This window comes from Anolis sagrei, chromosome 1 (genome assembly GCF_037176765.1).
Source record: "Anolis sagrei isolate rAnoSag1 chromosome 1, rAnoSag1.mat, whole genome shotgun sequence".
NCBI lineage: Eukaryota > Metazoa > Chordata > Lepidosauria > Squamata > Dactyloidae > Anolis > Anolis sagrei.
The window spans coordinates 176,948,562-176,965,315 of record NC_090021.1 but is presented as its reverse complement, the minus strand read 5'-3'; the positions used below and the strand labels follow the sequence as shown (position 1 = coordinate 176,965,315).

The window sequence follows — 16,754 nt, the reverse complement described above, 5'->3', positions numbered from 1 at the left end:
CGTGGAGTGGTGTAGGTGGGTGGAAGGAAGGAAGGAACAGCACGGAGGAAACAAAGCACCAGTGTTGTAGCAGGTCTCTCTGGCTTGGCCTCTGTGTTGTACATTGCCTCAATACAATTAGATCTCCCATCAATTTAAGCCACTCTTTGAACACAAACTATCCTTCCGAAAGGTGTGAAATCAACTTCCAAACCCACAAAGTGTTCTCTCTGCTGTTTGTTTCCTTTGTTTGCCTTGCGTTGCCAGAAAAGACACCACAAATCCCATATAGTCAAAATATTCTCCTAAAGGTGTGAAATCAACTTTAATGAAGCAATTAAAAAAGTTCCTAAATTTTTAAAAGAAAAATTCTGAATTCAATTCTGAATCGAACCACCAGCGTCCCCCTACATCCGAAATCTGGCTACCAGTATTGAAAAACTCTGAAATCAGAACAGTAAATAACAGCACACCACTCAAAAAACAGAGGAATTCCAGCATAAACCAATCAGGGCCAGGTAACATCTTCCAACGAAGGATTCCCCCAGGCTGGAAGATGTCAGGCTTTGAAGCAGCAAGGCTATTTATTGTTTATCAAAGTGTCACTTGGGTCTAGTAGAAAAGAGTCCTTCCTCCCAGCCTGAACCTTCCATAGATATATAAAGAGAAGCCTCCCACAGGATAGTAAAACATCAGGGCAAAACCCTATGCGCAAAGCAGGAGAGAGACAGAGAAGAAGGGTGAACATGTCCAAAGGGAGGGGGGCTGAGGAGGGCAAAACCCTATACAAAATGGAGGGGGTGTGTGTTAAGAGACCAGCAGTCTCCGTCCCACTGAGGGTGCCCCCCCCCAATTCAAACTGGGGTTGTGGGGACCAGGAGCCTCACTCTCTGCCTGTGCAGCTCCTCGGGGAAGTTCAGTGGGGCAGCCCGGGTGGACTGGAAGGAAGGCAGCAGAGGTGGTCGGCAGGGAGCACACCGGGGAGGAGGGAGGGGCTGGACAGAACCATCCGGCATTTGGGAGGGAGCCTTCACAACACATGGAGAGGAAGAAGAGACCAAGAAGCCAACAGTTTGGGGGGGGGGGTTGTTGTGTGCATACGCCCTGTCATCTTGTAGACATAAAAACTGCTACAGCATTATCATTTTAAAAATTGGCTAGAGGCATGATTTGCATTTCTTTGCATTTGAAGACTGCAAATTAGATTCAACACACGTTTTGGAAACACTGGGAGGCTTAGACCTTAGAAAGAAATTGGTCAGTGAAAAGTAGTGGTGAACATGTGAAACATTCCACTAAAATCCAAATTTGCTAAGTATGACAGTTTTTTTATTGCAGTTTTGGAAAACCTAAATAATGTCATGCATTTTTTCCTTTTCAGAGAACACCTGGCTCTAGTAAAATTATACTTCATTATCAGAATTTTGATGACAGTAAGTACACTGTTATTAATTACTAGCTGTACCCGCCACGTGTTGCTGTTGCCAACCTTCCTTCCCTCTTTGTCTCCTTCTTTCTTTGTGGGGAGTTGTAGTGCATGCACACACACACACACACACACAAATACGGGTGTGGATATGCCTGGAGGGCATTGTTGGTGTTTTTTGCCTGGCCTGCCTGTAGGCCAGTCTGGTTCAATGGGAAAGAAAGGATAGGGAAAGAGGAGGTTTCACATATACTGGATGTGATTTTGTAATGGTTGTGGGTAGGTAATATTTGTGGTGGCTCCACTGGATATTGACCTCTTTCATTGTCCACTAACCCTTTGGGGAGAATAGCAGGGGTGTGGCTTCCTCGTTGGCCGTGTCCCCGTGTTATTTTCCTGCTGAGATAGGCCATAGGGCCCTCCCAGGGAGTGACCCCACTGTCTCCTCCTCCCTATTTTTGAAAATCTGGCTACCAGTATTGAAAAACTCTGAAATCAGAACAGTAAATAAGAGCACACCACTCAGAAAACAGAGGAATTCCAGCATAAACCAATCAGGGCCAGGGAACATCTTCCAACGAAAGATTCCCCCAGGCAGGAAGATGCCAGGCTTTGAAGCAGCAAGGCTATTTATTGTTAACCAAGGTGGGCAATTGCAACAATGTCACTTGGGTCTAGTAGAAAAGAGTCCTTCCTCCCAGCCTGAACCTTCCATAGATATATAAAGAGAAGCCTCCCACAAGATAGTAAAACATCCGGGCAAAACCCTATGCGCAAAGCAGGAGAGAGACAGAGAAGAAGGGTGAACATGTCCAAAGGGAGGGGGCTGAGGAGGGCAAAAGCATATACAAAATGGAGGGGGGTGTTAAAAGACCAACAGTCTCCATCTCACTGAGGGTGCCCCCCCCCCCAGCTCGAACTGGGGTTGTGGAGACCAGGAGCCTCACTCTCTGCCTGTACAACTCCTCGGGGAAGTTCAGTGGGGCAGCCCAGGTGGACTGGAAGGAAGGCAGCAGAGGTGGTCGGCAGGGAGCACACTGGGGAGGAAAATTTTCAGCGAATGCCTGGCTCTCATGCACAGCCTTTAGCTGTCTGATACAAACATCTGGGAATGTATTCTGCTGCCTGTCATTCAGGAGACGTCAAAACGGATTTCATTATTGGCTCCTCCTCTAAGTACAGACAAACATATCTCTTTTGCTAAGAAGTTTTATATGGACAGCTGTCTGTCATTCATATTAGCTATACATGCAAGCCCTGTGCTATTAGAGCAGTCCAGTAGTGAGCAACAAGGGGGGAAAATCCTGAACCATTACAACAATGTCCGTTAGTTCACGCACATTGTTATGTTGTTATCCACATTTTGGCAAAGGCATGTGTAGGCTGAAAAATTGAAATTTATGTAGACAAATTCATCAACTTTGCCCTTTAGATTTTCTGAGGCTAAAAGCATTTATCAGTCCTTTACAAAAGTGGAAAAATGATTAATCAATCTTAGCTATATTTTGCTATAGATAATATCAGAGGCTATAAGTATCTCCTCTTTATTACACTTCTGGGACAGATTTTGAGTTTGTTTTTGTGGAGACAGGAATATTGAGAGCACTTCCCAAGAGATGCACAGATCATATTAGGATACATAAGAGGAATGTGTTTTAAGGTATATATTGTCTTCATATATATAGCCATCTTGGCCATGGAACAAAATACAAAAATTCAAAATTTTTGAATACTTTTATTAGCCAACCAAAAAAAAAAAACAATCAGAAAATACATTATGCAAGCTTTTGAAGAAATACAAATCTGAGTAATAAATAATATCCATGTACTTGCTAAAGGAAAAGGCTTACATAGGCTGTGCTCTAACAATAAAAGCAGAAAAATGAAAAAGGTGGTCAATCATTTTACCTATGTCTTATCCATCTCAGCTTCTCCCCTTCCTTGAAATTCATTTCTTCCTTAACTTTCTTCTCTAATGCCTGATAAAGTAAGGTGAACACAAATATATATTCTCCTTGCAATATTAGTTTCCTTGTAGATTCAAGGAGATGATCACTAAAAGTGAGTGTTTGGTCAAGATGCAGAATGGGCAAAAATGGAACTTTTCTATGTCGTCTGCTGAATGAAGTGACCCTAGTTCTTCAGTCCCTACCCTGCAATGCTTGAATTGCTATTCTGGGGCATAATTATTTGATGGTACCCATTGAGGTGAAGCCCATACCCAAGCGGGTTGTGTGGTTGGTCCAATCCCTGAAGCTCCTGGAGAAGTGCTGGCACCCAACATATTAAGGTACCTTACCCCAGCACTTCATGATCCCCAGGGCCTGCTATAGTCAAGAACAGGTCAGCAACATTATGTAAAGCCACTTGAGGTCTCAGTGGCTCTGCGCAATCCTTTAACGAAACTACGATCACTGTATCATCATCATCAGGGTCCTGTGGGCTCCTTGTGTTGTCCCTGTCTCTCTAGGGTATCATGGCAGCCAAGATTTGATTATTGATCCTCTCCTTGTTAGATACTCTGGGTGCCTTTTTGGGAAGAGAGAGTGATGGCTTTTTGAGAGCCTTGGATTTTTATAAGCTAGACCAGAATGGCCACTAAAGTTTAACAACCGAACAACCTCAGATGATGGATACCTTTCCTTTCACCTCTTTGTGAAAAGAAGAGGGGGAAAGAAAAGTCTTGGCATTCATCCACTCTGCAAGCACAAGGTTTAGGAATTTATGAGGCTGTTGCTTTTTTCTGATATCTTTACTGTAAATGTCTGGCTAGAATGATCATTTTCTGGTTATAAGGGGGTTATTGCTTTTAACATTCCCCCTCCACCCGAAATAGATTTTATGTATAAGAACCCATCAATGTTACCAGAAATATACACAGTATTTCTCTTCTAGGCATGACAGCAGACATAAAAATGAAACAAATAAACAAACAAAATAGGTAAACTCCAGTGTCTGGCTGAATCTTACTCCAGGAGACAATCATTCTTGGCCAGGATGTGCATATACCATGGAGGGCTTCATAGGACTTCATTGGGTGGGCAAAATTTCCTGTCCTATGACACTTGTACCTCTCTTCAGTCACAGAGCCCTCTGGATTCCAACACATGACATCAATCTTCTTCTGGTAGGGCTCCATCCCTGAAGTGTGGTCCAAGTGCTTCAGGAAGCAGTGCTGGCAACACAGGGGCTTCCTATGTTGCACAGAAAATAATGGGGGGAAGCCGGGCGGTGGCGCTCCCACCTATGGGATGAGGTGAGGGGGAAGACGTGTGAGGTGGGGTGCTGGTATTGCTTTGCTGGTGAATCGCCCTGCTGTCCCTAATCAATGAGATAAGGTCCTTAGTATAAGAGTCAAGTAGAAACTTTCTTGAAACTTGCCTTCCATCCTCCTGTTGATGTAAGCAAACAGCCGATATTCCAGTATCTTCTACTGACAACACAGAAGTTGAAGGGTCCTTCCCAACAACCAGCAGTTCCTTTTACCTCAAGCTGAAGTCCTACTCCTGCATATACCTGAGGTTTGGAAGGAAGGGAATGTCAGGTTATCCCATGGAAAGGGCAGTGAAAATGCTCCTCTTTGTGATAAATAGGATGCAATGAGGCCTTCCTATACAACATTAGCAAAGCCTCCTTTGGTACAGCATCTGCTTGGAGGAGCCAAGAGAATTTCTGCAGCACCTCCTTCCTCCACAAGACTTTTCAACTCGTGTCAAATATATGTTAGCCTTCACCTAAGCATTATGGTGGAATTCATGATGATTGCCGCCCCCCAAATACAATGTGTATTTTCTCAACATTTTAAAAATATCTTGTTCCCTAATGGCTTCTTGGGGTCGAGTGGAACATTTACATCATGTTTTGAGACCTCCTGGGTCAATTCATGCCCAAGAGTACCCCCCCCCCCCACAGCCCCCCAGTAATATAGAACAAAAAGGGACTTCTGCCGCTTCTCATTGTTAGGAAAGGGTCTCTCTAGAGTCTAAAATGGAAGAGAAAGGCCCCAAAATGCAAAGAGAGTGCTCCTCATGCCCCCTAGGGAGTATTTCAGTACAAATCTACTTTGTTTTTGGGTTTTTTTTTTTTGCTGGAGCTGTGAGGCGTACCCCCCAAGGTCTCCTGGGTGTAAGCGGGTAGCCTTCCAGATGACAGACTAAAGTTGCTCAACCCTGTTTTACAAGATGGTTAGCTGGCATCCGCTTTTCTGTTGTGTTGATTTGCCATAAAGCTTCCTCTCAAAATGCAGTGAGAACTTATGGGATTTCTCAAATTTATCATGTGCTGATTTTTAAAGGTGGTTGGTAGGACCACCTAAATTGTTCACTGTGATTCTGTGTATCCATATATTGCTACTAGATTTCAACCCAAATTAAATGTGAGCAAAGTGAAAGTTTCTTCTCAGCCACATTTTGGCATAAGTTTTAAAAATATTTTATTGTATAATACATAGAAACATACCATCTTTGAAATTAACATTCAAATACCAGTATTTCCCCCAATCCCACCACCACCACAACCACCCCCCGCCTTTAGGTGTTTTATTTTATTGATTGAATGCATCCAAATGTCTATTTCTTTCTCACTGCAACTTAATTCCTCTTTCCAGACTTCTAATTCCTTTCTCCTTCTCAACTTTCCATTTTATTATTTTGTCAAGATTTGTTTCTGAGGTTTACTTAGTCTTCAATTCTCTTAGCTTTTTAGACAGCCCTCCCCATTGTAACCAATTTCCAGGTCCACATTTATCTTTTATTTCCTCCCATTGAATTACAGTTCCGTCTGGTTTCAGTAAGTCCTCAACCTTAGTTATTCCGTTCTGTTCCAGTTTCTTTAGCATATTGCGATATGGCTGGGGTTTTCTGTTGTCTATGGAACCTATTGGGAGCTTGTCTATCTTATTTTTGGGAGACTGTTTTGCCATTTCCCCCAACAGGTCATTGTTGATAACAAAAGGCCTTTTATGTTTTTAGGTGTTTCCCCCCAATTTTCCCCATACGCAAGATCCATATTCCCTCCCGTTTGTTAATTTCTCTATCCTAACCCATCTTTTGGGCTCTCCAATATCTAATTCTAGTAACCTATCCAGTTGACAGGCTTCATAGTAATTCTGGAGGCAAGGTGCTCCCCAGCCTCCATTTTCTTGTGGAGTAAAGAACATTGAATTTGCAATTCTGGTTTTACTAGAACCTACTGCCCATGTTTTAATTGAGTTATCCCATTTCTTTATTATTTTAGGTGGAATGCTATATGGGAGGCATTGAAATAAGTACAAAAATTTGGGCAGTATCATTATTTGATATGGCTTTACCCTTGTTGTTATATCCCAATTCCATTTTTTCCAATTGTTGATTTGTTTGCTTGTTTTCTTCTTTACTTTGTTATAATTTATCTGAATTATATTATTTAAAATTTTAGGTATTTTAGGTAAGTATTTTATGGAAACCTACTTCATGTTGTAACAGAAACAGATAAAAACCAAGTAAATTAGAATCATTTAGACCATATTTGTTTTTTTACATGTGCAACAGAGAGGTGTGGATCTCTTTCCACTCTCAACCCCTGTGGCAGCAGAGATGCAGTCGGGAAACAGTATAAAAGAGGCATGCCCATTGGTTTCATTAACAAGGATGGCTAACTGTATTTTTCGCGAGAAAAAGATGGATCTCTTTCTTGTGGATAGAGCATCCTACCAGAACCCATGTAGAGTTTCTATTCTGATATGATGCTTTTGCCTTTTTTTGTCTTATTCCTCTGAGAATATTGTTTCGCACTAATTTGCAGCCGGATTACACAGAAATCTTATTGTAACTACTTAGTTGAAATCTCAGGGCTGAAATCTGCCTCATATCCTTCAGGGCTGCTGTTGAAAGTCTTCCTGAAATATTTCACTCATCATTAAGATGTGCTAAATAGGCTTCCCCCCCCCCCCCCAACTTTAATAAGGAAAAAAAGTCCCATTTTGTAAAGTACTCACAAAAATCAAATTAATATTAATTTTATTCAGTATGCACTTGCAAAGGGAATTTCAACCGCTTTAGCAAGAAAGTTAATTTCATTTTTAAAGGAAAGTGACTAAAAAGAACATGTATGGGGCATTTATTTATTCAGATGGATTATTTAGCGGCATGATAAATAATGTCATGCATTTTTTCCTTTTCAGTCCACACCAGGTCCAAAATGGGGCACGTCATATTATAGGGCACTATATGGAGGTAAGTACAATGCACTAGCTGTTTTGGGGTACACTGTTATTAATTATAAAGGAGGGGTGATTGCCCATTATTGTGTCTAAGGGAAGGATCTTGTTTCTTGCCCAGTTTGATGCTCTGATAATACTTGATAACCAGGGCATCCTGTCAAAAGGTTTCCTACTGAAATTACAACAAGTTCTTCCAGGGATAGGAAAAAATATTCTTGGGCTGTGCGGATTAACACTGCAGTTTGGGAGGTCGCATTTAAAATGCTCCCTGCACAGACTTTGACTTATCATGCGATTGTGCCCTCCCTTCACCAACATGTCTTCTACAAACAGATGTTTCTGCCAGTGGTAGTCTACTAGGACAGTGGAAACCTCTTAAATGTTAACATAAATATAAAGAGGGTTCCTGATCCCATGGAATATCTACAACCAGTTGAATATTGTTGTTGTTGATAAAAATTCTCCATGGGAATAAATTTTAACATCTTTCTTCACAATATTTTTACAAATTTTACAATAATTTTACAAATTATGTTGTTTGTCAGCAAGACTCAATTACAGTGATATTGTTTTTCTTGATTTTCAGAAGCTACAACATCAATACAGGCTCCCGAGCCAGAAAGAGCAGTTCCATCAGTAAGTACAACTATACGCTACAAGATATACTTCCATACCAAAATTGATCAAAATGAACAGAGGTAAAGCATAAAGATACCTTACAGTTTTAGTTGAGCTTTGTTGCTGGACTTTCAATTCATTCATTCATTTGTTTATTCAATTGTGAGTTTTAGTTTGTATTTTTTTTAAAAAAAAATGTCTGTATGGTTTTAATGTCTGGACAGGTAGCTATTTTAGTTCAGCAAACCTGAGGAAAACTTTTGTAGAAATCTCCTCCTGATGTCCAGCCTAAAGTAAAACCAGCTCCACCAGTAAGTAGATGTATCCAAGATTGAAGGAGTCAACTCTCTCCACCTGCAAAGTTTGCCACGTTTGATGTTCAACATCTTTCCCAAAACCTTCCTTGAAAAGGAAGATGAGGTGATCGAAAAGAAATTCCATGCTGAAGAAAGCCAGTATACGAATATTTTAACACAATAGAAGTTGGAGTGTATAATAGGAGGAGGAGAAAAGAGAGAGGGGGAGGGGGGAGAGAGATCTCTATACTGACTGAGTCATGGAAATCTCTTGATTGTCCCACAGCTAACACCAGAACCTAAACGATAGTGTCTCTGTACATTTTCCTTATTAAGAATTAGTAGCAGTAACACCGAGGCTTTCAGTTTGTCTAATCCCAGTATTCTTGCTTACAGGGCATCAGAGCGCAGGTGAGGAGGGAGCAGTTACTGGAGAACTTAAATAAGACCACGCTTCCACCGCAGATGAGATTTGAGCGGCTCCTGGAGGAGAATTTAAAAAAAACCACACTTCCTCCAATAACTCCTCCAGGTACAGTATCACTTTGTATGAACTACAAATCCGTTTTTTTTTTAAAGGCAGTGCCAGTAGCTAACACACTTACATAAATCTTACATACATTATGTTTTCGTAGAAAAGGGGATATTTATTACACATATGCTAATTATATATTGGCAATGAACTTTATATTACATTGCTACACTAAACGATAAAGTTGATGAATCCTTTCTGTTACTCTATCCTCCCTGTTTTCAGGCTGGGATAAAAGTAAGCAGATCCATGAATCACTGAGAATTCCCTTTCTCATCCGTCTAACCTACTGGAAGGGAATGAGTGAAGTTCCCAATTTGATCAATACTGCATGATATAATTAGGACATACAATTGATTGAAAAATATTATTTTTGAAAAACAACAACAATTGTCACAATTCTTTTATTCACAGTAACAAATACTCTGGAGAAATAGGCAACTGAAAATTTAAATTTCTCAGTTTCTGCTTTTTTACTGGTGGGATATCACACTACTATTGCTCAACTCCAGTCCTGTATTCCCTTTTCCTCCTGTGACCTTCCTGATTTTCTTCAGTTTCTCAGGATGTTCTCCTAAAAATCAGGATGAAAGAAAACTTGACAAGACATTGAAAGGAAACTTGGACTGGACTTCCAGTGGATGGAAATGGAGTCATGCTGGGCTTGCTGAGGGCTCTCAGTAAGTCACCCGATTTCTAGGATCTGATGGGGTGATCGCCCCCACTCCTCCCAGAGAGAGTGGAGGAGAGACGCAAAGCCAGCTGGGCTCCCCCATAGACCCCAAAACCTTTTCTCCCTCAGGGGGAGGGGGTAAGAGGGTCCCGGGGTGCATGGCCGTGGCAAGCGGATCAACTATCGGGAAGTAGAGGACACTCTGCATATACTGTCTCCATGCCCATTTCAGATTGAAGAAGACAAGAAAACAAAAATCAAATCATTTGAAGGGGAATACGTAAGTTCCCATGAAAGAGCTCTTATTCCTGGCTAAAACTCTCTCTAAGAAAATAGATCCCTATAAAGGGCTAGGTGAAAGAGAGGAAAGGAGTAAATTACAAAATTGCAATAAAGATCAAAGATATATTACAAATAATATTAACTTTAAGCGGCATTGGATGTTTGAATAAATAAGGATTGAAGGACTCAATAGAGAGGAGAGGGGGACCTTATGCTGACCAGCATAAGTTCATAGGAGATATTAGAATATGACCTAAACACAGAATTGTAGTGGCACTGTGTATAGATGCAATATATCTTCCTTCCTGATCTTTGAATTTTAAATCGGCTAGGATAGTTAATATGTGTGTTTGTTTGAATTATTGAAATGTTAATATGTGTGATTGTTTGAATTATTTTTAAATGCAATGCTAGTTTGTTTTATTTTTCTGCTTTAACTTATAAAGAGGCTAAAGATTTATTTTAAAAGACAAAAAAGAGTCTTTAAAAACATAGTGTTACATATTTTATATAGTCTTCAGAAGTGTTAATATGTGTGCTTGTTTGAATTATTGAAATGTTAATATGTGTGTTAGTTTGAATTATTTTTAAATATATTTGGGTTCCATCTACTGACACAGAAATAATGTTTCATTGTTCTTTCTTAAAAGAGAAACTCGTACATACAATGCTAGTCTGTTTTATTTTTCCATGTTTTGTCTCCTTCTTCAAAAATGAATATGCAATGTAGAAGTAAAATAAAATGTTTACTCAAATAATTTGACTATGTGTTAAATCTATACAGAAGTCTTCTCCTAGTAAGATAGGTGTGATGTTTCCAGAATCACTGGTTGAAATTAATTGTGATACAAAATATGAGCAGTAGGACAGACAAGAAAAAAGGTTGCACATCTACCGGTATCTACTTAATTGCATTGTTTAAATTTAACTATAGTGTTCAGGACGAAGAAGCTGCTACATACATGTGGCAGTGAAGAGATAAAGCTATCATGTCCATGTCCCATATATGGGCTTTCCAAAAGTATCTGATTAGTTACGTTTACCAATACGATTTTACTATGCATGGCCTAGTCAAACTAAGGTTTCCTTTCTGAATTGTTTTTTGAGAGTTCCAGTGCATGCTGCTATCAACCCAAAGAGTGCAGAACTAAATCTCAATAGGACAATGAAAATTTTTAGACATATTGTTTGTGCTATGAGAAAATGTGGATGTTATGAACTTTTGTGCAAAACTTGCACCTATTTATTTTTGGAGATTAGTTTTGCTTGCAAAGAGAAACAGCATTTTTGCATGTGAAATATTTCTGCATAGAAATATTGTCTTCTGCACAGAAAATGCCATTCCTGGCAAAGAAAATGCTGTCCCCTGAGCAAAGTGCAGTTCCCTGTCAAAAAAGTCACATGAGAATAAATGCAAAACTACAAATATTCTCATTAGGATTTTACTCATTCGTTCCCTGACACCTGAGAAACATTCTTTGGTGAGCATTAAAAAAAAGTTCAATATTCTTTTTATCTCAATTTTCTCTTTATGAGAATTGGCTTTTTGAGCAACCATATGGTATCAACCATATGGTGTTGGAGGAAAATTCTGAGAGTGCCTTGGACCGCGAGAAGATCCAACCAGTCCATACTTCAGGAAATAAAGCCCGACTGCTCACTGGAGGGAAGAATAGTAGAGGCCAAGATGAAGTACTTTGGCCACATCATGAGAAGAAAGGAAAGCTTAGAGAAGACAATGACGCTGGGGAAAATGGAAGGAAATAGGAAGAGGAGCCGACCGAGGGCAAGATGGATGTATGGTATCCTTGAAGTGACTGGCTTGACCTTGAAGGAGCTTGGGGTGGTGATGGCCAACAGGGGCCTCTGGTGTGGGCTGGTCCATGAGGTCACAAAGAGTCGGAAGCGATTGAACGAATGAACAACAACAAAATGGTCCTAATCAAATAGAACCAGAATTCCAAATCAGATCAAGACAAGCATTCTCTTTAACAGTTTTAAGAGACATGGTTCCATTTGTAGGCTTAACTCTTGTTCTCAGATTTGTTGCAAATTATTTGAAAGGTTTTATATGCCCATCTAATTAATTGCCTTACCAGACTTCACCCAAATCTATAGCAAAGTTTTGCTTCACAGTTACTTATTATACACAATCACTATGTTGAAAACACACTTGTATGTGCAAGCAAATGTGTGTAACCACTGCTTCAGCTGCTGCATCAGGACCACAGAGCCATGGGATGGAATCAGAGGATGAAAGCCATTGAAGAAAGAGCTTGTTACACTGTAAATAGCACAATTGATTTTTATGTCAGCCGATGCCTACTGCACTTTGATTTCTCTGTAGATGGGCTGTACAGCATCCCAGTTAAGCCAAAACAATGCTTCTGCAAGATGAAATAAAAGTATTCCAGGAATCACTCATATTGGCCATAAGAGGACAGCCTCTGTCCGACTTTTGTCTCGGACAAGTGTTTCAAGGTGCTCTGCAGTGCAAGCTGAAATAAACAAGTAAAGTAACAATAAGCGTTTTTCAGCTCTAGTCTTTGCCAGCTAGGCCCAGATGACTTCCAGCAAGTTCATAGTGATCCCCTCCATATTTATTTTCTGCTCACCCGAGGCCGGGCTGTCGCACTCTTGCTGTGTCATATGCCAAGCTTTTTCTGATGTGCCGAGACTGAAATTGAAAACGAGCAGTGCAGCGACTCTCAGTAAGCTTCCTATTTCTTACATCAATGTAGTGTTGAGATTAAGTCCTACTGCAGAACGGTGTTGTTGCCAGTAAATTGCAGGGAGGCCACTGACTTGAATACATTCAGAACATCTGTAAGAAGCAATGGCTCCTGTAAAAGACAAGGATGTGGTGTGGGCAATACTCCAAATCAGACTGTCTCTGCTACTGGCTAGGACTGTTGATAGTTGCAGCCCTACAACACTGAGAGGTGCATCGGTTCCTCTTGCCACTGCATAAAATCTATAATGCAGGGAGTGGTGGAGTGTTCTGCCACCATGCAGTTAGCAAATTCACTCTAGATTTTCCTTCCACTGTTCTTATAGTTGCTCTGGGTTCAACCTCTTCCCCCCCCCCGCCCTCCCTTCCCCCCCCCCTTTCTCTCTCTCTGGCAGCATGAGAGCTTTCATACAATTCGGAGCAGCTAGGGGAAGTGCTGAGAAAAAAAATAAAGAGTTCCCTCATTGCCTTTACAGTTGTGGATCCATTGTCCTCTTCCTGCACCCACTGTAATGTTCACTCCTACCGTGGCTCTAAATGCTGTTGAAATTGCAAACTTAGGCCCATTGCCCAAGGCATCACAGAACACAACTAGCAAACACTTTGCCTTTCAGGACACTCAGTTGCAGATGCCACAGTGAATATTCTTGAACAAAAGAATTTCAAAAACAGATTTCAGTGCAAATCAAAACCCTCAACTCTGTTTCTTACGGTGTAAATGCAGGATTATGTCACTAATTCCAAAATGTCTTTGTCGTCACTCTAGTATGGGTATTTATTGGGGGAGGGGAGTTTAAGGAGGAAAACCATTTTCCTCATTTTTGCTGGTCCCCCCCCCCCTTTCCTATGTCATACACAAGGGTTGTTTGCACGCTGCCTAAATGGGTGGAAGGAATAACAGGAAAACAGGATGGAATAGTTTTCCTCCTTCAATCCCCCCCCCCCCCCCATATTTCCTATCCTTCTCTGTCTAGTGCCCCCCTGTGGCCTCTGCCTGGATAATGGAACAGTCCCCTTTATCCCTACCTATAACCATGCATATGTATTCCTGGCAACATGTGTCTGATAAACTAAACTGTATCCTTAGAAGTTTAGAATACTAGAAGTATTCCCATCTATAACAGATGTAAACAACTGAAAACTAGCCAGCAGTAAGGGTTTGAGAGGGTTGAGAAGGTAATATCCAGGAAAGGGATCTGTATTGTGGTAGTTTAGAGATTTGGAGAATGTTAATTCTCCCCCCAAAAATTATAATTTGTGGTAGTTCATCTGGAGCTTTCAGGAATCTCTTTGGAGACTTCAGGGGCTACAATTTGGCATCCCAAGGGATTCATGCGCCCTCTTCAAACTATAAGGTGCCACAAGACTCTTTGCTGCTTCAGATTAATACGGATGTTTCAGTGGAAGTGATTTTATATGGCAACTTTTTGTTCTTTTAAGAAAAAGAGATTGCCTGGTGCCCCATCCATCTCTCATAAATATCAGATAATTTTCATCTTTTTAAAGTGATTTAAAAGATCTGAAAACCCATTGGGGATTTACCACTAAGTACACTGTGCTAGGCACTTTCCTAAGGTCTAATGTAGTTTCAGAAATTTGGAAAATGCCCCCAAACCCAAAGAATCCAAGAAGAAAGCCCAGCTCTCCCCCTTTAAGACACATGCTTCTATTCCATAGGATGGCTGAGGATTGCAGAGTCAGAACTTTAGGTTAAAAGATATTTATTGGAGTAAAATAAATGCATTCTTGATAGAAAAAGGTCTTGGAACTAACTAGCTTGCTAAGTCTCATTATCTAAAGGATGTCAAAGGTAAAAGGTTCATGCAACTACTTGTTGCCTAGAGAGAGGCAAAATGTGTCCTTACTGGAAGGAAGAAAAGGCAGAAGAGACTGAAAAATGGTAAAAACCACATGGTTAACCCAGGGCAATTTAAACATAAAGAGGAAGTTCCCTCACAAGCCTTTGGAGATCTTGTGCAATTGACAAATATGGAATTATGTGCAATGACTATTGGAATGGCGGCAACAGTTGAAGACAGTTCCATCTTGTCTCCTTGTGCTTATTATATTGTATGTAATATTTATAATATTATAATGTAATACAACATAACACTAATAATAATAATAATAATAATACAATATTATAATTATATATTTTATATTACATGTAATATTACTAATAATATTACAATATAATGGTGTAGTACAGTATAGTAATTTATAATACTGATATTGTACTATGCTAATAATTTAATATATTGTATGTATATATATCTTGTAAACTGCTCTGATCCTCTTTGGGGTGAGAAGGGTGGCATATAAATGTTGCAAATAAATAAATAAATAAACTGATTGGACAATAAAACTAAGAAGTAAATGAACATTAAACATATAGCATTAAACACAGTTAAAAGAAATTGCATTTGAAATGGCTAATAGAGGTGTGTCTTAAAAATATATTGCAGCCATCATATAGTGCAAATGGTTCACATGGATATGTGTGTGTTAGTGTATATGGACATGTGTGTGTTAGTGTATATGTGTATCTGTGTTAATGTGCGTGTGCATATTTTCTCTTTGTGGTCTCTGTGAATCCCACCCACTGACATCACATGGATTTGAAGGGAACCCCTTAATGTAACAGGATAGTCCATATCTAACTGTTATTTTGAATGATTCAGGGTTTTTTATATTGAATTGCATTAAATGTTATACAAACAAAGAGCTGCATATTATGTCTCGATAACTTTGCAGACTGCAAGAAACAAATGCAGGGCTGTTATATATTCTTCTGAGCTTTTTGTGTTGTTATAACACATCTTTCATCTGTAAGGAGATGTGTGAAAATCTGGAACTTTATATCTCCCATCATCAAAGAGATGTATAATTTTTCTCTTGATGCATTATTCCTGAGCTGAAAGTCATGCATGCATCTGGAGTTCCCTACTTACATTGCAATCTTATCATATAAATAGGGTTAACTGAGCCTTATTTATACTTCTCTATATGTTGTATTTACTTATCTGTAATAGCCTGGTCTTTCAGAACTAGGATGGTAATGTTCTTTTGATTAAATACATGTCAGAACATGTATTACATGTCAGAACATGTCATACATTATTGTGTGGGATATAAGTCTTGTAGAACTCATGGATGCTGAACCTTGAAGAGTGTGCACGTCAGCAACTCCCAGTAACAGGTTTGTAAAACACAAGCCATTCCCTCCAAGCAGTAAATGCAAAATGCTGTTATTATTTATCAAGGGCAGGTATCTGAAAAAAGGTAAAGCGGACTGTAATAGATTTAAATGTAAAAATGTGTTCCAATTACAGCAGAACCAATGAGTCAGTGGGATTTGGAAAATCAATACTTATTTAATGGATCTGAAACTGACTTGAGACCTTGGTTTTTTGTATGCCACTTTCCCATGGCAGCCTACTCCAAGTGGATCCAAAAAAATTACCCCTTGTCAAAACGGGTTACATTTTACAAAGGATTCAAACAATCGGGAAAAGTAAAACAACAAGACACCTGGAACATTGCAATAGTCCATGTTTAACCTAGATTAAACTGAATTTAACAAACGGGTTGGAGTGGGGGAGAGTCTCACAGCTAGAACTTTTCTTGTTGCCCTCCAAGGAGTCATATCAGCCAGCTTTAAATACAGCTCAAAAGGAACAGAGTGTCATACTTGGGTAAGCCTAACAACCTCATCATAAGGGGCCAGAATCAGCAGCAAACACTGACCTAACCCCAGTCACCCATGAAGCTGACCGGATCCCATAAAATGATGATGTGCAGGCTCTGTGGGTGCAGAGGGGCAGAACTGGCATGCTGCTGCTGCCCTGGCAACATGGGACAATTCCCGTGTTGCCTAATCTATTGGAGAGGGGGGAGCCGCACACTCCACGCTTGCCCTATGTGATCACCTTCCTGGAGAGGTGCACAATGAGAGGCATGGGGTTCCCAATTCCCCGTGTCTCACAGTGTAGTGGGCCGCTGCCTCCTTCTGTTGCTG

General features: G+C 40.2%; 1 long non-coding RNA gene across 1 annotated transcript; it reads left to right on the top strand.

Moving 5' to 3' along the window:
- Window positions 1-8,188: 8,188 nt before the first annotated feature.
- LOC137095938 (uncharacterized) lies at window positions 8,189-10,773 on the top strand. Its single transcript, XR_010909084.1, has 3 exons — window positions 8,189-8,240; window positions 8,915-9,050; window positions 9,608-10,773. It is a non-coding gene; the product is annotated as an uncharacterized lncRNA (long non-coding RNA).
- Window positions 10,774-16,754: the final 5,981 nt, after the last annotated feature.